Source organism: Salvelinus alpinus, chromosome 35 (assembly GCF_045679555.1).
Source record: "Salvelinus alpinus chromosome 35, SLU_Salpinus.1, whole genome shotgun sequence".
Classification (NCBI taxonomy): domain Eukaryota; kingdom Metazoa; phylum Chordata; class Actinopteri; order Salmoniformes; family Salmonidae; genus Salvelinus; species Salvelinus alpinus.
Genome location: NC_092120.1, coordinates 1,788,194 through 1,807,296, shown reverse-complemented (window position 1 = coordinate 1,807,296; position 19,103 = coordinate 1,788,194). Strand labels below are relative to the sequence as shown.

Genomic DNA, 19,103 nt, shown 5'->3' with positions numbered 1-19,103 from the left:
TTTGTTCTTCCACACCGATCTCGACAAACCATTTCTGTATGGACCTTGCTTTGTGCACGGGGGTATTGTTATGCTGAAACAGGAAAGGGCCTTCCCCAAACTGTTGCCACAAAGTTGGAAGCACAGAATCATCTAAAATGTCTTTGTATGCTGTAGCATTAAGATGTCTCTTCACTGGAACTAAGGGGCCCAGCCCGAACCATGAAAAACAGCCCCAGACCACTATTTCTCCGCCACCAAACTTTACAGATGGCACTATGTATTCGGGCAGGTAGCGTTCTCCTGGCAGCCCAGATTTGTCCGTTGGACTGCCAGATGATGAAGCGTTATTCATCACTGCAGAGAACACGTTGCTACTGCTCCAGAGTCCAATGGTGGTGAGCTTTACACAACTCCAGCCGACGCTTGGCATTGCGCATGGTGATATTAGGCTTGTGTGCAGATTGTCGGCCATGGAAACACATTTAATGAAGCTCCCGACAAACAGTTCTTGTGCTGATGTTGCTTCCAGGGGCAGTTTAGAAGTCTGTAGTGAGTGTTTTAACTGAGGACAGACGTTTTTTACACGTTACACGCTTCAGCACTCAGCAGTCCCGTTCTGTGAGCTTGTTTGGCCTACCACTTCGCGGCTAAGCCGTTGTTGCTCCTAGACGTTTCAACTTCACAATAACAGCACTTACAGTTAACAGGGGCAGAAATTTGACAAACTGACTTGTTGGAAAGGTGGCATACTATGATGGTGCCATGTTGAAAGTCACGAAGGCCATTCTACTGCCAATGTTTGTCTATTGAGATTGCATGACTGTGTGCTCGATTTAATACACTTGTCAGCAACGGGTGTGGCTGAAATAGCAGAATCTACTCATTTCAAGGGGTGTCCACAGACTTGTGTATATATACAGTAGTGTATTATAAGTAAATATGGAATGGGGGCATGCACAAGCCATCTATAAGATCTGAAGAAGGAGAATATGGAGGACAGGCAAAAAAGGAGAAAAGTGGAACATGTTTTGAATGAACATGGAAAGGTGGATCACACAGAACTTTTGGAGGAGCTACAGAAGGAAATTGAATCTGACCAGTGTGAGGATGAATTAACTGCGGTGGCAGGTGCGGTGAAGAACGTAGAGTTTGATCCTCATCGTGATTATGACAAAGAAGGTTCTGGCCCAGTGGGAGTGATATTTTTGGAGAGAATGGATCCAAGAACTGTAACTTGTTTTCGTCTCTGGAGCAGGGCGCCATTAAAAGGAGTGATAACTGGAGTGGCGTTAAGTGTTAAGTGGATCAACTGAAGTTGAAGATTTGTTTGGTGAAACACAGACCCGGTGGAGAACGTGGTGAAACAAAGAAGACACTGTCTGTACTTCTGAGTTTTGATGCAGAGTTAGGATGTGTCAGTTATCCCGTGTTAGCTTTTGTCCTAAATCCATTACGGTGTTTTAGGTGTCAAGCTTATGGTCATGTGGCAGCAGTGTGTAGGAGGGAGATTCCTCGATGTGCGAAGTGTGCAGGAGGACATGAGACAAAGGAATCTGTAGTATCGGTGGAAAAAGTTTTGTGTGTAAACTGTAGAAGTACCAATGGTGCTGGAGATCAGAGGTGCCCGGTGAGAGAAAGGCAGTTTGAGATTGCCAGCATCAGAGTAGTGCAGGTGTTGTATGCTGAGGCTGCAAAGAGAGTAATAGAGGAAGATGGATACCTGTGAGTAGGCTGAGGCCAATAGAGAGTGATAGAAATTACATGTGCTTCAATAAGGTAGATTATTTTGGCATTCATGGCCATGGTTGTGAATTGTACTGCAGGAATGGAATGTACATTACAGAGGATAGATGTTCTGGTGGCAGCTACTGAGAAGCACTTGGGTGTACAAGATTTTACTGCAGAAGAGTCACAGATGTTTTGAACGATAGTGTCCTCTCCTCCCAGGCTGCTGGCCCCCATGTAGGATCAGATAGGGCCAATGTAGTGGAATAGTGGTGAGGTTTTAATGAGTGCAGGGTTAGTTGGTAGGGCAATTTTTCACAAAGGTAATACATTCATACTTCAGAATAGAAGGATGATACACAGCCAATACAGTAGGTGGCGGCATTCACCTATAATATTTGTTTGCGGACCGCCATAATACCAAAGAAGAAGAAGAAGAAAAAGAATAGCCGATGATCTCCGCCCCTTTCTCCTCCCCTGATTCTTTTAATTACTATGTAGAAAAAATGGGGCTAACTAGCGGGGAACCGGATGGATACAACACGATTCACAATGTAACATAAGTGGAGCGATATAAAGAATGGGCAGAGAAAGTCTAACCTAATCAGACTTTAGAAATGTGGTAAGTACATTCCAGAGTTCGATCCGATACAAGTGGTACCTAACCTTGCTAGCTAGCTTTATGAACGGTCAGATAGGCCTCGCGCAATCTACGCTAGTTAACGTAGTTGTAGCTGTGGCATCATTGCGCAAACAAAAGCTAAGAATTTAGCTAGCTAGCTATCTTGCTGCTGTCACCCGGTGGTCTCCTTACAAGCCAGATACAATGCATTTCACACACATGTCCGCATTTCGTTTAAATACATTGTTTTTTTTTTCTCTAATCTCTCTAATAACTTTTGAAGGGTTGGAGGCAAGCAACAGCCTGACATTTTGTTGGTATCAAGACAGCTGTCACGATGCTTTAACTTTGGCTCTACACATGCAGAGAATAGTTAACTGACTGTGGCCATTGGCCAGACTGTCATAAGGGTATCTAGTGAACTTATTATATATATACAAAAATATATCTGGGCATACAGGGTTGTGAAAGCTAGCTAGCTAGCTAGCTAGCTAACCATGTTTAGATAAGAATACTGTTCATGTAGCTACGCTAGCTAGTTAGCTAGCTAGCCAGCCAATTTATTCAAAATGGACACTTCTGGTGTATTTTTGAGTATGATAGCTAGCTAGCTGATTTAGGTAGCTAAATTACATGTTTTTGAAAATGATCAGCGTTTAACTGTTACTGCCTTATTTTTCATAACTGTACAAAAGTTCTCATGAACTGTAAATTTAGCTATTTGGTAGAACCTGACCGATATGAGATGTTTGGATCTGCTTTTAGTTTGGAAATGTTCACGATAACCAATATATCTGCCAACATTTTTATTATAGCTGGAATAAAAAAATCTAAAACATTCTGTATGGATTGTGCTTAAAACAGCTCTACAAAGGTACCTCAGAAATCTGATTTCAAATGTTTTTGTTGTTGAAAAGAACACTTAATGTAAGCACCACAGCCTTTAGGAGCACCAGAAAGGCAAAACTATTTTTTTGGGGGGGATGTTTATTCAAGGGAAAGGAGGATAAACTGCAGAGATTGCAGCAAAAAATGTGCCTCTGAAGACTGAGCTGCATCATGCTAGCCAGTTGGAAAACAACAGACAGGACAAGTTTTCCATGTTTTGGTATTTAGCTATGTTTTCATCGATTGTAGGGCTGTAGACACTAAATTCTGGTAGTTGTCAATTGAAAGGAACAACTTAAATGAGCACGGTTACGTGCACACAATACGATTATTGTGGATAGTCAGATTAACATAATTAGTTTGTTTTAATACAATACATTTCTCAAATCCTGTTTACATGGACATATTTGAAATCAGGTTACCTGATGGGACTTAAATAAATGCAGAAAATTGCTAATAAAAATAAACGTCCTAGCACCGTGACAGTGTTCATTTTTGCAAAGCATATTTGAATCGGATCAAATACACAGCTGGAAAGCTGATTTTAAGCTGTTTATATGTCCTAATAAATCGAAAGATTGCTCAGAAAAACAGGTGTTTTATTTGGTGCATGCTTACTTCGATTTTGACCGTACGCCGATTAAGATAAGCAGATACGATTCGAGTTAGGTCAGGGGTTATGGGTAGGATTTAGCGTAGGGATGTCCCAAGGATACCAGGTGGCACTAATCCTCAGTGAACGGTGTCAAGTACTCTCACACAGCTAGTTAGCTGGCTAGCACTCGTCATGGAAATGGGGGTGGCGAAACGTGAATATGAACCAGTCTCTGACAAGTGTCAACCCATACATTAAAACTTAGCATGTTAAAAATTAGTGCGTCGTAGCTATATAGTTTGTACCTATGAAAACATTTGAATGACAGAGCTTGAGGAACACCCTTCGCAAAGATTAAATACAGTGCATTCGGAAAGTATTCAGACCCCTTCCCTTTTCCATATTTTGTTACGTTACAGCCTTATTCTAAAATGGATAAAAATGAAATATAAATCTACACACAATACCCCATAATGACAAAGCGAAAACAGGTTTTAGAAATGTTTGCACATTTATAAAAAATTCAAAACAGATACCTTACATAAATATTCAGACCCTTTACTATAAGACTCAAAATTGAGCTCAGGTGCATCCTGTTTCCATTGATCATCCTTGATGTTTCTACAACTTGTTTGGAGGTGGTCAAGAACCCGATGGTCACTCTGAGAGAGCTCCAGTTCCTCTTGGAGATGGTTGTCTTTCTGGAAGGTTCTCTCATCTCTGCAGCACTCCACCAATCAGGCCTTCATTGTAGTGTGGCCAGACGGAAGCCACTCTTCAGTAAAAGGCACATGACAGCCCGCTTGGAGTTTGCATAAAGGCACCTAAAGGACTTTGACCATGAGAAACAAGATTCTCTGGTCAGATGAAACCAAGATTGAACTCTTTGTCCTGAATGCCAGCGTCACGTCTGGAGGAAACCTGGCACCATCCTTACGGTGAAGCATGGTGGTGGTGGCAGCATCATGTTTTGGGAATGTTTTTCAGCGGCAGGGACTGGGAGACTAGTCAGGATTGAGGCAAAAATCCCCAAATACCGGTGTGCCAAGCTTGAGGCATCATACCCAAGAAGACTCGAGGCTGTAATCGCTGCCAAAGGTGCTTCAACAAAGTACTGAGTAAAGGATCTGAATACTTATGTAAATGTGATATTTCAGTTTATTTCAGTTTATTATTTGCCAACATTTCTGAACTTGTTTTTGCTTTGTATTTAGGGGGTTTTGTGTGTAGATTGAGGGGGGAAAAGTAATGTAAAATGTTCGAGTAAGGCTGTAATGTAACAACATTTTGAAAAAGTGAAGGTCTGAATACTTTCCGAATGCACTGTATAACACACCAGTTTTCATGGGCTTCACTAAAGGTCTGTGAGGTTACTGAGTTTAACGTTCTCAGAACGGCACTTGCTTTACATCCATTGTTTGTCACGATACCCAACACCCTTCCATGGCACTTCAAGTAACAGTATATGGCCGGTGTGCATTTTTGGCACTTTACTGAGCTGGCAAGCTCCTATCTATTAAGCACTCACCGTAGACGCAGTAACAATTAGTTCACAGTAGTTCACTCTCCTCTCTGACAGGTTTAGTTGCGTTGGGTGATATTGTCCATTCTTGCAGTAATGCACTAAGTTATAGCTATAAGCCTATGTAAAGAGCTCCCTCTTCAGGATAAATAATAAAATGCAAAAATAAGTCAAATTCTATGAAGAACTAGGTGTTTTAACGGTTTATGCTTACTTTGCTTAGGACCTTACACTGATTTAAGATAATCAGAGGAAAGTGTTTACATGACTAATGCAAAACTCTGAGTATTGCCATAATCAGTTTAATATTAAGTTATTAGTAGTTCCGGGACGATACCAGTATCGCAAAACTCATTAGTAACGTGGCAAGGAAACAAACACGAAGCATATTTAATTTCTTTAGGAAATCAGCCCTAATGTTGGAAACAAGCATGATTATGTTGTCATTGAGTCACATTTATTTATTTCCCAAGCTATAGCACACAATATTTCACATACATCAGGTTTTTAAAGGACCAAAGATTTTGGTCTGCTTCGTGTCTTAATTTTTGCCATGGAAAAAATATTGCAGTAGTGGTATCGTCACAGCCCTAATTATTAGTGTGCATGTAAACGTACTCCATGGTTCTCCTCACTTTTGTCAAGTGATTTTTACGAAATTTAGTTGGTTAGCTAATTTGGATATGTCTCAGACACAAATAGGCCTATGGGAAGCTGCATTTTCCTCAGAGTAGCTACTGTATATGCATTGGTAATCTGTCATTGCTAACATCTTCCATCTGTAAAAATATGATCTGCATTATTCCTAAAGTGGGTACTAAGCTAAGGTTGATGTTAAATGATTGTACTCGTATGCAATAAAGGCCAGCAATTTTAACGTAGCCTAATGTCTGGAAACCGCATGTTGCTGTGCTCCACTAATAGTTTAGCTAGGCCATTTTTGGAACTTTAACAATGTAACATATATATTTTTGTAAAAAACAGCCAGGCACCAAGCTGCTAGCTATGTAGTGTGAGAGATATCTGGAAATATCTCGGGAAGTGAACGATAGAAGTGACGTGACATGCAGCCAAAATGGATGCGCACATTTGCCACACTCAAGGGACACGAATGTTGTCATGGACCTGCTGAATGTTTTTTACTCTGTGTACGCCATAAGTGTCCCGTATACCTCACTGTAAAGCCGCCTTGAAGGCGCTGTAAAGCACAAGTCTAAATGCTTAGAAGATTTTGAGGGTGCGCGTACTATTCACTTTTGTCATGGGGAAACCCGTTGGATGACATTTTTTACTACAAAAAGTGGACTTTCGTGTTTTGCATCGGACTGGGTTAAAAAGGAGCATAATTTTAATCATTAGCATGTCCATTTCCTACCAATCTCTGAAATGTGTTTGATAGGTACTGTCACATAAAACTTGATCACTCATCAACCCTTACTGGGTGTGGCGAAAGCTTCTCAAAATGGTTGACCTGAGGGTATTAGAAGCAAAGTATGGTTTCGATCAAGGTAACTGTTTGGCTGCTCTTTTTAGTCCGTTTTGATAATAGGAGCTAGTATCCGGACAATACAGGTGTCAATTGTCTTCATCTAATTTGAATGAGACTGAATTCCTTTGTTTCAAAAGGTGTCAGCATTTTTAACAGAATTGAAAGCCGATATAGGAGAGGCTTTGCAGCGCAGGAGAGGCTTTGCAGCGCAGGAGAGGCTTTGCAGCGCAGGAGAGGCTTTGCAGCGCAGGAGAGGCTTTGCAGCGCAGGAGAGGCTTTGCAGCGCAGGAGAGGCTTTGCAGCGCAGGAGAGGCTTGGAAATTTGTAGCATCCAATCATTTTTGTTCCTACTCATGGTGTTGTAATAAAACTGTTATAGTTAGTCAGGACCAGCACCTACCCCCCATATGTTTGGTAAAGTAGTAACTTATTTTTTCTCTTTCAGTTGTTGACCAGACAAAGGAAGAGTTCTACAAAACAAGGTGCTCATGAAGAATGGAACTAACCATGTTTAACATTTAACTTTGATCATTGAACACACCCTAATGGATTACGTAAGCTCCGCTGAACCAGATGTTGATGCCTTCATCTGCACAGAATGTGGGGATGGCTTCAGGCGCTACCTTGACTTGGTTAAACACATTACTGTTCATGAACGACTCAGAACTCATGAACGAACAGATTCATTTTCCCTTGACAGTTTACCCAATGGGTTTCAAGTTCCCCGTGAGTATGCTCTCCATGAAAATGGAACTTTCATAGTGGTTGACAGATCTGGACCATCAAACAACCCTTCTTCTGTCAAACAGCCATCTTCAACTCCTTCACCTTATCAGAATTCAAAGACCATTGTACTTACAACTAAGCCAGCAAAAACTGATCTACGTGTTAACACAGTATCTCACTCCCAGTGCCGCAGTGTCTCTCCTCTAAAACAGTACCGATGCGAAACATGTGGAAAATCGTTTAACAACCAGCTGAGTTTACAACACCATCAACAGTATCGGAATTTAGAGCAAGGTTATAAGTGCACCTTGTGTTGCAAGATCTTCACAGATAAAGAGTGGCTAAGGGAACATCTCCAAGAACATGCCCATGAAATATTTTACTGCTGTGGTCAGTGTGGAAAACGCTTTCTGAAACAAGAGACCCTGTATGCTCATCAAAAAGAGCGGCATGGATCGCTGGGGCTCAAACAAATGGGGAAGTCAGACAATGGTGAAGAGAACATAATACAGAAAACATATCACTGTAAGAAGTGTAATCTGTGTTTTTTCTGGCTCTCCGACTTGCAGAGCCACTTACTCAGTCATTCCAAAGACAAACCATTATCTGTGAACTCTTCATCTAAAATCGAGCAACAGTCTCAGAAAGATGAGCTATCACATACCATAGAGTACAGCGACAGCACCCCTACCGATGTGACCAAACGGTACAGCAGCGGCACCCCTACTACCGATGTGACCAAACAGTACAGCAGTGACGTAACTGTTGATGTGAAGACCCACAATGGCAAATCTGATTCCAAAACACCATCCTCTTTCAGACCATACCGCTGTGGTTTGTGTGGAGATCGCTTCCAGCAGTTAACAGACTTGAAGGAGCATCATCTTACCCATCAAACACAGGAAGAAATTGACAAGTTAAATAAGGATTCAGAGTCACAAAGAGTTGTAAAAAAGTGGCAAAGGTATACTCGCATTGAGTGCATCGTAACAAAAGCACCTGCAAGGAAGGGAGGAAGGCCCCCACTTTATAAAAAAGGCTCTGGGACAAAATTACATCCATGCAAGCACTGCCACCGTGTATTCAGTCACTCTAGTAGTCTGTCTCGGCACAATAGATCCCACAAGGGGACTCTTCACACTTGTGTTCTCTGTGGGAAACATTTTCCACAACGCTGTGATGTCCGGAGGCATATAGCCATGTATCACAAACCTGAATTAGAGAAGAAGCCAAGTCTTAAGTACTTGGCATTGCATTCTAAACCAGATGGTGGTTCCCAATTGAATTCTGATGTGTTGGAACAGAATGCGTCATCTGAAATAAAACCCAAGAAGTCTTTAGACAGTGTTGTTGCAGAATTGGACAGTGACAATGGTGAAGATCAGCAAACCACATCTACTGGAGAAGTGTCCGCTGCTCCTAAGGTACGGAGGAACTACAAGTGTGACGAATGTGGGAAAAAGTTTGGGCTGCTGTGTGTGTACCAACGGCATTTGCGGTACCACAAAAGGGAACCAGGTAGTGAAATGGTTAAGTGCCCTCACTGTCCAAGTCGCTTCCGGAGTTCTTCTGCTCTAGGGTGCCATCTTGAGATTCACCCAAGTCAGTCAAGGGGGGAAACGGACATGGAAGGACAGGCATCTCCCACTGCTGACTCCAATCCAGACCTGGGCTCTGACCAAGACAATGTAAAGGACTTAGTGGGTCATGGGGACATTGATGATGTCAAGGGTGGGAATGGTGAAAAAATTGGTCCAGCAGAGGTGCTGTACGAATGCACTGAGTGTACAGAGACTTTTTCCTCCTTGCAGAAGTTTCTGAAGCACCAGAGTTCTCATGGGTCTGATAACCTTGGATAATGGAAACGATGCATGGTATTTATATTCGAAGGTCCGAACCCTAACTTGAGATCGATGCACATACCGCATATTGTTGCACTGTTATGCAGACCTCAATTCATGATTTACGAAAGTCCGAGTTACGTGCACGTCTCAAGTTAGGATTCTTTCCTTGATGGAGCAGTTTAACAAGTGTTTAAAAAAATTAATAATAATGTAACAATGAACTGAGGAACTACAACCAGTATGGTTCTTGGGGTGGGTGGGTCATTAATTCTGAACCAGAGTAGGATGACATTGATGTAGCACTGCATAGATCGAGATGGTGACTGAAGAACTGGGAATTACTGAGATTTTTTAATGTAATTTCTACAATCATGTGAATTTGAGAAGTTTTGTATCAATGTTTCAGATTGTTATGGTTACTTCAGTTAAACCCTTATAATTACCCCTGGAAATGCCATGGTGTGGGAATAATGCCTTAATATGCTCTGAGAGCATTATTGAAGCTAGTAGTCGAGCACAATTTGCTAAAGACCAAGTGGCAATAACGTTTTTGCAGATAGATTTGGACCCATGCAAACCGTTAAGATGGTCTGCGGTAACAATGACTGTCCATTTTGTAGAGTAATTAGAAACGTTTTTTTACATGTGCATTTCCATTGGGATTTCACTTTAAAACTATTTAAGAGATTATTTATTTGCAATTGCCAAGCCTTTACAACCATGGTGTCTTTCTCAAGATCAGAAAACCTGTCAAGGTGAGATGTTCCCAAACTACCAGACCAGGAATGTTGGTATCATTTTGAAAGGCTTTCTCATGTATCATCTTTTCACTATATTGTGGTCATGTCTCTCAATTCACAAAATGGTTCTGTTATCTAGATCCGTGGTTCCCAATGAGGGGTACTAGGACCTCTGGGAGTACTTAGCCTATCCACAGGGGGTACTTGAGAAGACTCATGAGACCATAGGCCTACTGTAAAATGCACATGAGGGGGCACTTCAGGGGTTGTCTCGGCAGAGCAAAATTCAGTTGGTGGTACAGTAACCGAAAAAGATTGGGAACCACTGCTCTAGATGATTTCTGCTGCCAGTCCTCTGGGTGGCCACGGATCTGTTAACACATGATCATGTTTTTCCTTAGGACACGACAAAGTCCAGTGATTCCAATGCAAGCCACACGTAGCATTGTGATGTAAATTAGCCTTTTCAAAACGTACTGTTGCTTTCTTTATTGCCTACCAAACGTAAACAAATGCATTGGTCCTGATTTTAAATGTTACTTTTGTGCCATTAAAGTTGAAAGAAATGTATTTTTTCCTAGAAATCAAAGATTTACCTTTTTTAAATGACCCATCAGTCATGGTGTTCAACTAATGATGAATGTGATCATGTGGAAATGTCATCTTTGTGACTTTCCAACTCGTGGTAGGCTAAATATTTTTCTGTTAGTGCTTTGTTGCCTACACACTGGAATGTTCATCCTACACAAGTTATTATAGAAGTACCATGTCTAGGATCCATAGGATAATGGTTTATATCAATTATAAGATAGGATGTAGTTTTTCAACTATAAAGAAACATCATGGCGGGTTCAGACTTCTAAATGGATCTGTGTTGAACACAAGCAATTCAGTAGATCAGACTTGTTCAGAATCATGTAGCCAGAAGAACAGAGGTGTCTGGGGGGAAAAGGAAAATTGCCTCTTTATGAGTGTGATCTTGTTCCAGAAACTTCTGCCCAAATGCTCAGAGTCTGGTGGATCAACGAGTCAAACTTGGCCTTTGTTAGCCAATACAGAAAGACCAGGAGAAACTCCCAGTGTATAGGCATTGATTGGTTCAATCTGCTTAATCTACCAACCAATCATCTTCCACAAACACTTCCCCATAACCTCGCAGTCGTGTGATTTGCTCAAATTAAATGATGACAAATACTTTACTTAAGTCACTTTTCTAAGGCCAACTTTGAACCGTTCATATCCCAGGCTTAGATGCACTGTGCGCAATAGCCTGGGGACAAGGTTATGACAAGCGTCACTGTCCTTTGCACTGGTCACTCCTATTGTGCCTGTCCTTCACTTGGCAGGTCTCCCTAGGGTTGCTTCCCAATTCTGGAGCCTTCTCCCAGAAGTGGGCACTGCCGTCTATACAATGGAAACTAATGCTCACACTAATCCAATGCCTTGAGGGAGCATGAGCAAGTGCACACTTTGGTGAGAAAGGTAGAGGATCAGACAGTATCCAATGGCCCAATCCAAAATCGACCCCTAGACCCTACCTCCTATGCACTTTTGGGGATTTGACAGATGTTCGCAACATTGTGAAACTTCCACCTAGCCCATCGGTGAGCAAGTGGAGCTATTGCCATATTCCTTACATCTCTCAAATCCTCACAAGTGCGTAGGGGTCGATTTGGGATTGGGACAATGTGCGCACGATTTAGCTTGCTGGATAGGTGGAGTTCACACTTTAGACCAAATGGAACGGTTCCAAAGGTGCATACTCAGTCAACAGGGGGTGCTCAGCTTAAGTGAGTGCATTCAAGCTCAATTTATTGGTTGTGTTCCCTGTTGACTGAGTATGCACTTTTGGAACCATTCCATTCTGAGCAGAGGAACACGGCCATTGTTTCCACAGCCGTGAAGGTCCGTGCACATGACTCATTGACATACCGGATGAAATCAAGTCCTGGAGCATTACCCATTGCTTCCCAAAAGCAATGAATGTCCTGTGCAAAGCAAGGGAAACAACAACCGCAAAACTTGCATGATGGACTCTACTAGCTCACCACCAACTAGCGATTCCACATCGGCAACATAAGTGTCTATGTAAAGGACGTGTAAGTGAGTACCAATTTCTCCTGATTAAGCTTGCACTGAGGCTCAGACCTTTACCTTACTAGCACACTTACTAGCCCTCCTGAAGTGTCTTACCAGTTGGAAGATTGTAAAAAAAAAAACTAGCTATTTGCTGGCAGAAGTGGGGACACTTCAGGCTGAGAGTAATGTTCACACATGCCCATGTGCTACGCTCACCCATCAAACTTACTCAATAGTGACCCCAGTGCAACTATAGATTTGGGTCACGGCACCACTATAAAGGACGTCACACTGCTTGCTTAGCGAGTACCACTTTTGGCTCACACGAGGCTCAAACCCAGGATACCTGCCTTGCTAGCACACGTGACCGCCCTCCTGAAGTGTCTTACCAGTTGGTGCCATGCAAAAAGCTAGCTATTCGCTGGCGCAAGTGGGGACAGTTCAGGCTGAGGAGTAAGTTTCACACACCCCCATGTGCTAAATCCACAAATTAGACTTTCACGTAAATCATTCATTAACGCCAATGGGAGACTTACAGAGACATTTGTTTTAAGGGTACGGATCTCAAGGCTGAGTAACCTTACTTACTTTTCTACAATCATTGGGTAGCTTGTATGAACTTTGAGACCTGTCTTTACACCGATAATCGGTAGTGAGTCAAGAAAGCCTTGGGTTTTCTCCATATGATCAGTCAAAAGCACACTTCATTTCAAGGAGCTATGCTGATCATCATGGATGCACCCACTTTAACTTACTGTACCCAAATTCAATCAAGCTGTTTCATCCATATGACAGTGACAGTATGCTTGTAGGCCTGTCTATTTTTTTTACTGATGTTACATTTATTTGTGTCATTGTCCTTCATGATGTCCACACCCAAGGTACATGCTGATCTCGGGGTTAGAGCAAAAAAACAAATGTGGGTAGCAGTTCTGCAGCACGATGGCCACCTACTGGTGACGTGATGCACTGTGCATTCTATGATTAGTGTAAAAAGTGCATTTGTTACTTGCATTGAACACATCAGCTCCCCCTGTTTTACCTGCCTTGCGTTATTTGTCCAATAGACACATTCATCATTGAACCTCTTACAGATCCCGCCTTGTTCATGAATATGTCCAATTTGTGGCCTTGTCAAACCAGCTTCTAAGGATAGATTGACTCAAGATTTGTTTCCTCTTAAATCACCTGTAAATGGCATATTGGTTTGCAGAACCATGCAGTCCAAACTATCTCAGGTCATACCACTGGCTATAGTTTAATTGGAGTTACATATTGTATTACACAATTCCTATTGTTTATGCCATATATTGGCCCTCAATTTGTATCTTAGGAAAAGAGTCTAGTTTTATTTACCAAACCCAATAGACATAGTTCTTAACTGGATTGATTTGACAGAAGAATGCTTTACATTAGGGGGTAGCTTAGTTGTTGGTTAAAGAGTGGTGTGTACAGATCCTTGACAACCCATGATGTTCTCAACCCTTAATGTAGACTTATCTTATCAATAGCACCATTCCAACCTATTGATTGGTTAAATATCATGGATTTGCAGTTGGTTTTGGACTAAACATACCCCAAAAGACAGTGAATAGCAGTAACTGGTCTATGGTAAGGCACTTACATGTGGCCCAGGCTTGCTCATAGAAGACATGAGTGGTTTCCCTTTCTTTTTTTGTACAAATTCTACTATATGCTTGAAATACTGTCCTTACTAGGACATGGCATGTCATTTTGGTATTTCACTTCACTGGTATGATGTAAAGTGGTGCCGTTGCTGAAGCCCATAAAAAAAATAAAGCCACCATTTTGTCTCCAGTCCTTCTTGATTCTTGCAACCAAGATGGTGGCAACTAGGCAGAAGAAATCCAGGACAGACCTAAAGCAGGTAGACTGCTGGTTGTTCTGCAATGTAGACCAACCTAAAGGGCTGTCCTGAAATTGAGGTGGGAGTACACATTGGTTCTTAACATCACAAGTGGGCAGAGCAACACAGGACAGCAGAAACGTCGCTTGCTTTTGAGCGAACGGAGTCATGGCACTCCGCAGTAGCAGCCGTCGTCCTGCACGCATAGCGATCACACAGAAGCCTTGATGCACGCGGCAGGATGTGCGCAGACACTGTACTGCGCAGCCATAGAACGTGTAGGGCGGGTACTTGCAAGGTTCTCCTTCCTTTTCATTGGTTCTAATAGCATAGAGTCATAAATGTTCCCGGGGTTCGGGCACATTGTGTGATTCGATAAAGAGAAAAACAAGAAAAAAATACATTTCTGAAAAACAACCAAATTATCAATATGTTCACGGAAATGTCTAGCTAGGTAGTAACCTAAAGCATCGTGGGACCGTGGATAACAACAGGAGTCAGGACCGCGGTACGCAAAACTGCATTGCCTGGTGAGTGCGGTTCTGAATTGAGTTCTAGATTAGAACCATGGTAGTAGCTAGTTAGTTAGCTAGCCTGTCTGGAGGCAGTAGATGACAATTGCCAAGCGAACATAAGCACATTTTAAGCATTGCAAGGGATGCCACCTTTTCCACTGGCATGAAAACGTTATTTTGTTTATTGAGTGGTTAGTTAAATGCATGCTTCTTCAGACATTCTGCTTTCTGACGACCTGGTTGGGGCTTCATCCCTACCCACTGGGCACAGACCATACGTCAATTCAGCGTACATTCCACGTTGGTTGAACGTTGATTTAACCGGTGTGTGCCCAGTGGCAGTGGGTAAGGTCTAACGTTATTGTAGTTGCTAGTAAAAGTACATTAACAATTCAATACAAACCTACCTGGGGTATATTAATTACGCCGATTCTGTTGCAAACCGTTTGAAACCGTTCACTCCAACTCAAAACATTTTTTCGCTTCAGTTGGGCCCTCACCGTTCCGTTTGGTTCTTAAACGGTAAACTGTTAAAGTTGTAAGACGTCATGAAGACACCCCTGGATGGCACATTGACGTGACCTGTAACTAGCGAGGTAAATTAAATGCATGATATCATGCATAGTTTGTTAACCGGCACTCAATTCCTTATTCCGTGTACTGTTAACCAGATAATAGCTAAATCAATTTACTTAGATCAAGTTTCAGGTTTCCTCAATGTTTGGGAGGTAGAGATAGGCATGGGTACATGTTGGAACTGTGCAACCCATGTAGGTAGATGTGTGATGGAAATACTGCCACACTGGGATTATTGTAGTAAATTCCATTTATTTTTGGCAGTAGACAACCTCAACTGATTCTAGACACATTATATTTTATTTCTGCATGTAGAAAGCGGAAACATGTTTTTGTTGTCACCACACAGGGTAGGCCTAGTTACTAATATAAGTATGGCATTATGCCATATTTATTGGCATTATTGATGTTATGATGCTAATGTAAGGAAATCAAACACCCCTGCCATTATTAAATTGTGTTTGAGTATGCAGCTTAACTCGCTTGATAAATAGTGCAAATACGTTCATGCTGCTTTTCTGCTTCAACACCAGTGTTAAACTAGTTGTATACACCTTGATGTTATGCTAGGTGTATACACCCTGATCCATGTCAGAGTAGATCCGTCGGTGCCATGGCCCAGTGAGACATGGGTGCCAACCTGCGTAGATGGAAACAAGTCTGAGCCTATTGGGTAAAAAATTGTCAAAGACCCCAGCCACCCCAGTCATAGACTGTTCTCTCTACTACCGCATGGCAAGCGGTACCGGAGTGCCAAGTCTAGGACAAAAAGGCTTCTCAACAGTTTTTACCCCCAAGCCATAAGAGTCCTGAACAGGTATTCAAATGTCTACCCAGACTATTTGCATTGTGTGCCCCCCCTCCCTGCTGCTACTCTCTGTTTATCATATATGCATAGTCACTTTAACTATACATTCATGTACATACTACCTCAATTGGGCCGACCAACCAGTGCTCCCGCACATTGGCTAACCGGGCTATCTGCATTGTGTCTCACCCGCCAACCCCTCTTTTACGCTACTGCTGCTCTCTGTTCATCATATATGCATAGTCACTTTAACTATACATTCATGTACATACTACCTCGATTGGGCCGACCAACCAGTTCTCCCGCACATTGGCTAACCGGGCTATCTGCATTGTGTCTCACCCGCCAACCCCTCTTTTACGCTACTGCTGCTCTCTGTTCATCATATATGCATAGTCACTTTAACTATACATTCATGTACATACTACCTCGATTGGGCCGACCAACCAGTGCTCCCGCACATTGGCTAACTGGGCTATCTGCATTGTGTCTCACCCGCCAACCCCTCTTTTACGCTACTGCTGCTCTCTGTTCATCATATATGCATAGTCACTTTAACCATATCTACATGTACATACTACCTCAATCAGCCTGACTAACCGGTGTCTGTATGTTGCCTCGCTGCTTCTATAGCCTCGCTACTGAATATAGCCTGTCTTTTTACTGTTGTTTTATTTCTTTACCTACCTATTGTTTACCTAATACCTTTTTTGCACTATTGGTTAGAGCCTGTAAGTAAGCATTTCACTGTTGTATTCAGCGCACGTGACATAAACTTTGATTTGAGTTGGCTGGATGTCCTTTGGGTGGTAGACCATAATTGATACACACGGGAGCGTGTTGAGCGTGAAAAACCCAGCAGCGTTGCAGTTCTTGACCAACTCAAACCGGTGCGCCTGGCACCTACTACCATACCCTGTTCAAAGGGACTTAAATCTTTTGTCTTGCTCGGTCACCCAGCGGACTTCCATCTTATACGCAGTGGTGAATTTAGCATGTAAATCTTGGTGGGGCACACATTTTTTTTCTTCAATGCATGCCAGCAAAGCCAATAGAACAGTAAACAATACATTGCACTATAACGGTGACAACCGGTTCCCACAAACTGTTAGGGCCTACAGAAAGCTGTCCCAACTGCAGTCCCAACACCTTACCACTGCTACACCTGACTATCAGCGGAGCCTTGTAGCGAAACAGATCATTTAGCCTCATTTACTGCCTTTAAAAAAAATGCTAATATGGCTGACTTGCTTAACCAAATATGGTTTCTACTGACAACTGAGATGTACAAACCACGGCATAAGGGGACAACAAGTGGATAAGAGGCAATGCGTAATTGCAATTTTAAGACAATGTGCGAGCTAGGACGGATGTAGTCAATATAACTATTTGTTCAGCACTTTGAAATGTACAGCGACAGAATTCAGACCATGGACCTTTCTTACAGTGTTCTCCCTGTACACCAAGTCAGAACTACAGGATAAATAAAGGGGGTTATAAGCAGACAATAAAAACTCTTACAATATTCAATGATTACTTTTCTCTAAAATAGGCTATAGGCTACATGTGCACCACCAAGTCAGAACAGTAGGTGAAATTAAGAGTGGTGAATAGACCAAACTATTAGGGTGAGGCACATGGGCTACTAACAGCTTACTACACAACATACACTTAGTATTACTTTCTTAGCTACAGTATACATATCTCCCTGGCATGTTACATAATTTATGCAGCAGCATACAAGACATTTTTGGGCTCAACGTGTTGTCCTTTGCTCACTTGAACAGGAAGGTGGCACAGCGGTCCTTCGCGGGGACATTTTGTCATCAAAGTCTGGCGTTCTCTGGATTTATGGGCCTTTCAAGACAACTGGGAACTCGGAAACAAACAAGGTTGAATCATGATGATGTCAGTGATCTTCAGGTCGGAGCTCTTGAAATAGGCCCGACTTCCCGATTTGGCATTCCGAGTTGAATGACCGTTCAAACGTATTTTCCCAGTCTGAGCTAGTTTTTTCTAGAGTTTCCAGTTGTCTTGAACTCACTGAAGTCTGAGATTTCCCACTTCCGAATTTCCAGTTTTGAACGCGGCAGAAGTCATGCTGGATTGACAGCATGACCAATGTTGAATGTTTATCCTTTTAAGCTTGGAAAAGAGACCCTTAAACTTGGACCATACACCCACTCCACTGAATAGCAGGTTAGTGGTTGCATTGCAATGCTTGCAGTTAGCCACTGATTCCCTCCAAACCACTCATTGTTTAATTTGCGATTTCCAACTTGTCTAATGTTTATGTCCAAAGGCCGATGAGCACCGATACGGCCATCTTTGCCATCGGTCCAAACAATTAGCCAAGCAAGGGAAGATGGCAACGTAATCCCCTCAGCCCTCATTTGTGATCTAGTTTGCAAATGTACAATTCTGTTCCATCCGCGGCCTAAAACGCCCCATTATTCAATCTGCAATAATTGTACATCTGCTAAGAAAAGTCTGCCAAAACCTTACACTTGTATGTTGTCTTCTTTATATTGATATTGGTTTAAGTAAAAACAAATGTAAGTTAGAAATTGTGCTACAAATGCACATGACGACACGAATACGTATCGGAAAAGTAATTATGTTTTTGTTTGGTTAGCTTTCGGAAATGTCGTATGATGTAACATCACACTTGTACGTTTGTAATTTTCCTTTTACCTGATATCGTTGGATGGCTTGCATTCGTTGTCAGCGGATACCTTGTCTTCTAGCAAAGATATGAAATGCAGTCATAATTGACTGTAGCGCATAAAAGCACACACAACAGCTACCGGTGGTACCATCATGACTGAAACAACCGTGGGACGAAATAGTGACACATTTCCGGGCACGGGCGATCCATTTAAAATTCCTTAATTTTTCCCTGAGTGAGTGTCAACTCATATGTCATCAGAAGTGTTCACTTAATTTGAGGGCTGAGGGGAGAGGGTGTATCTTTTACGAGTTTGGAATGCAGCCTATGCATGCCTCAAGGGTTCAGTTTCAGGTTGCAGTTCCGTCTGGCAGACGCCCCACGAGTGCATGAGAGCGAGTACACAACTTTGTTTGAGAGCGATGAGTTTGTTGCAGAAAGTTACATTTCGTTTAAT

At 42.2% G+C, this 19,103-nt stretch overlaps 1 protein-coding gene across 1 annotated transcript in view; it reads left to right on the top strand.

Annotated features, from left to right (window-relative positions):
- The first annotated feature begins 14,398 nt into the window (after positions 1 to 14,398).
- Positions 14,399 to 19,103, top strand: part of znf1035 (zinc finger protein 1035) — a 32,388-nt gene continuing 27,683 nt past the window's right edge. The window contains exon 1 of the mRNA XM_071382984.1: positions 14,399 to 14,609. The gene's annotated coding sequence lies outside the window, so the exon portion shown is untranslated. The remainder of the gene's footprint in view (positions 14,610 to 19,103) is intronic.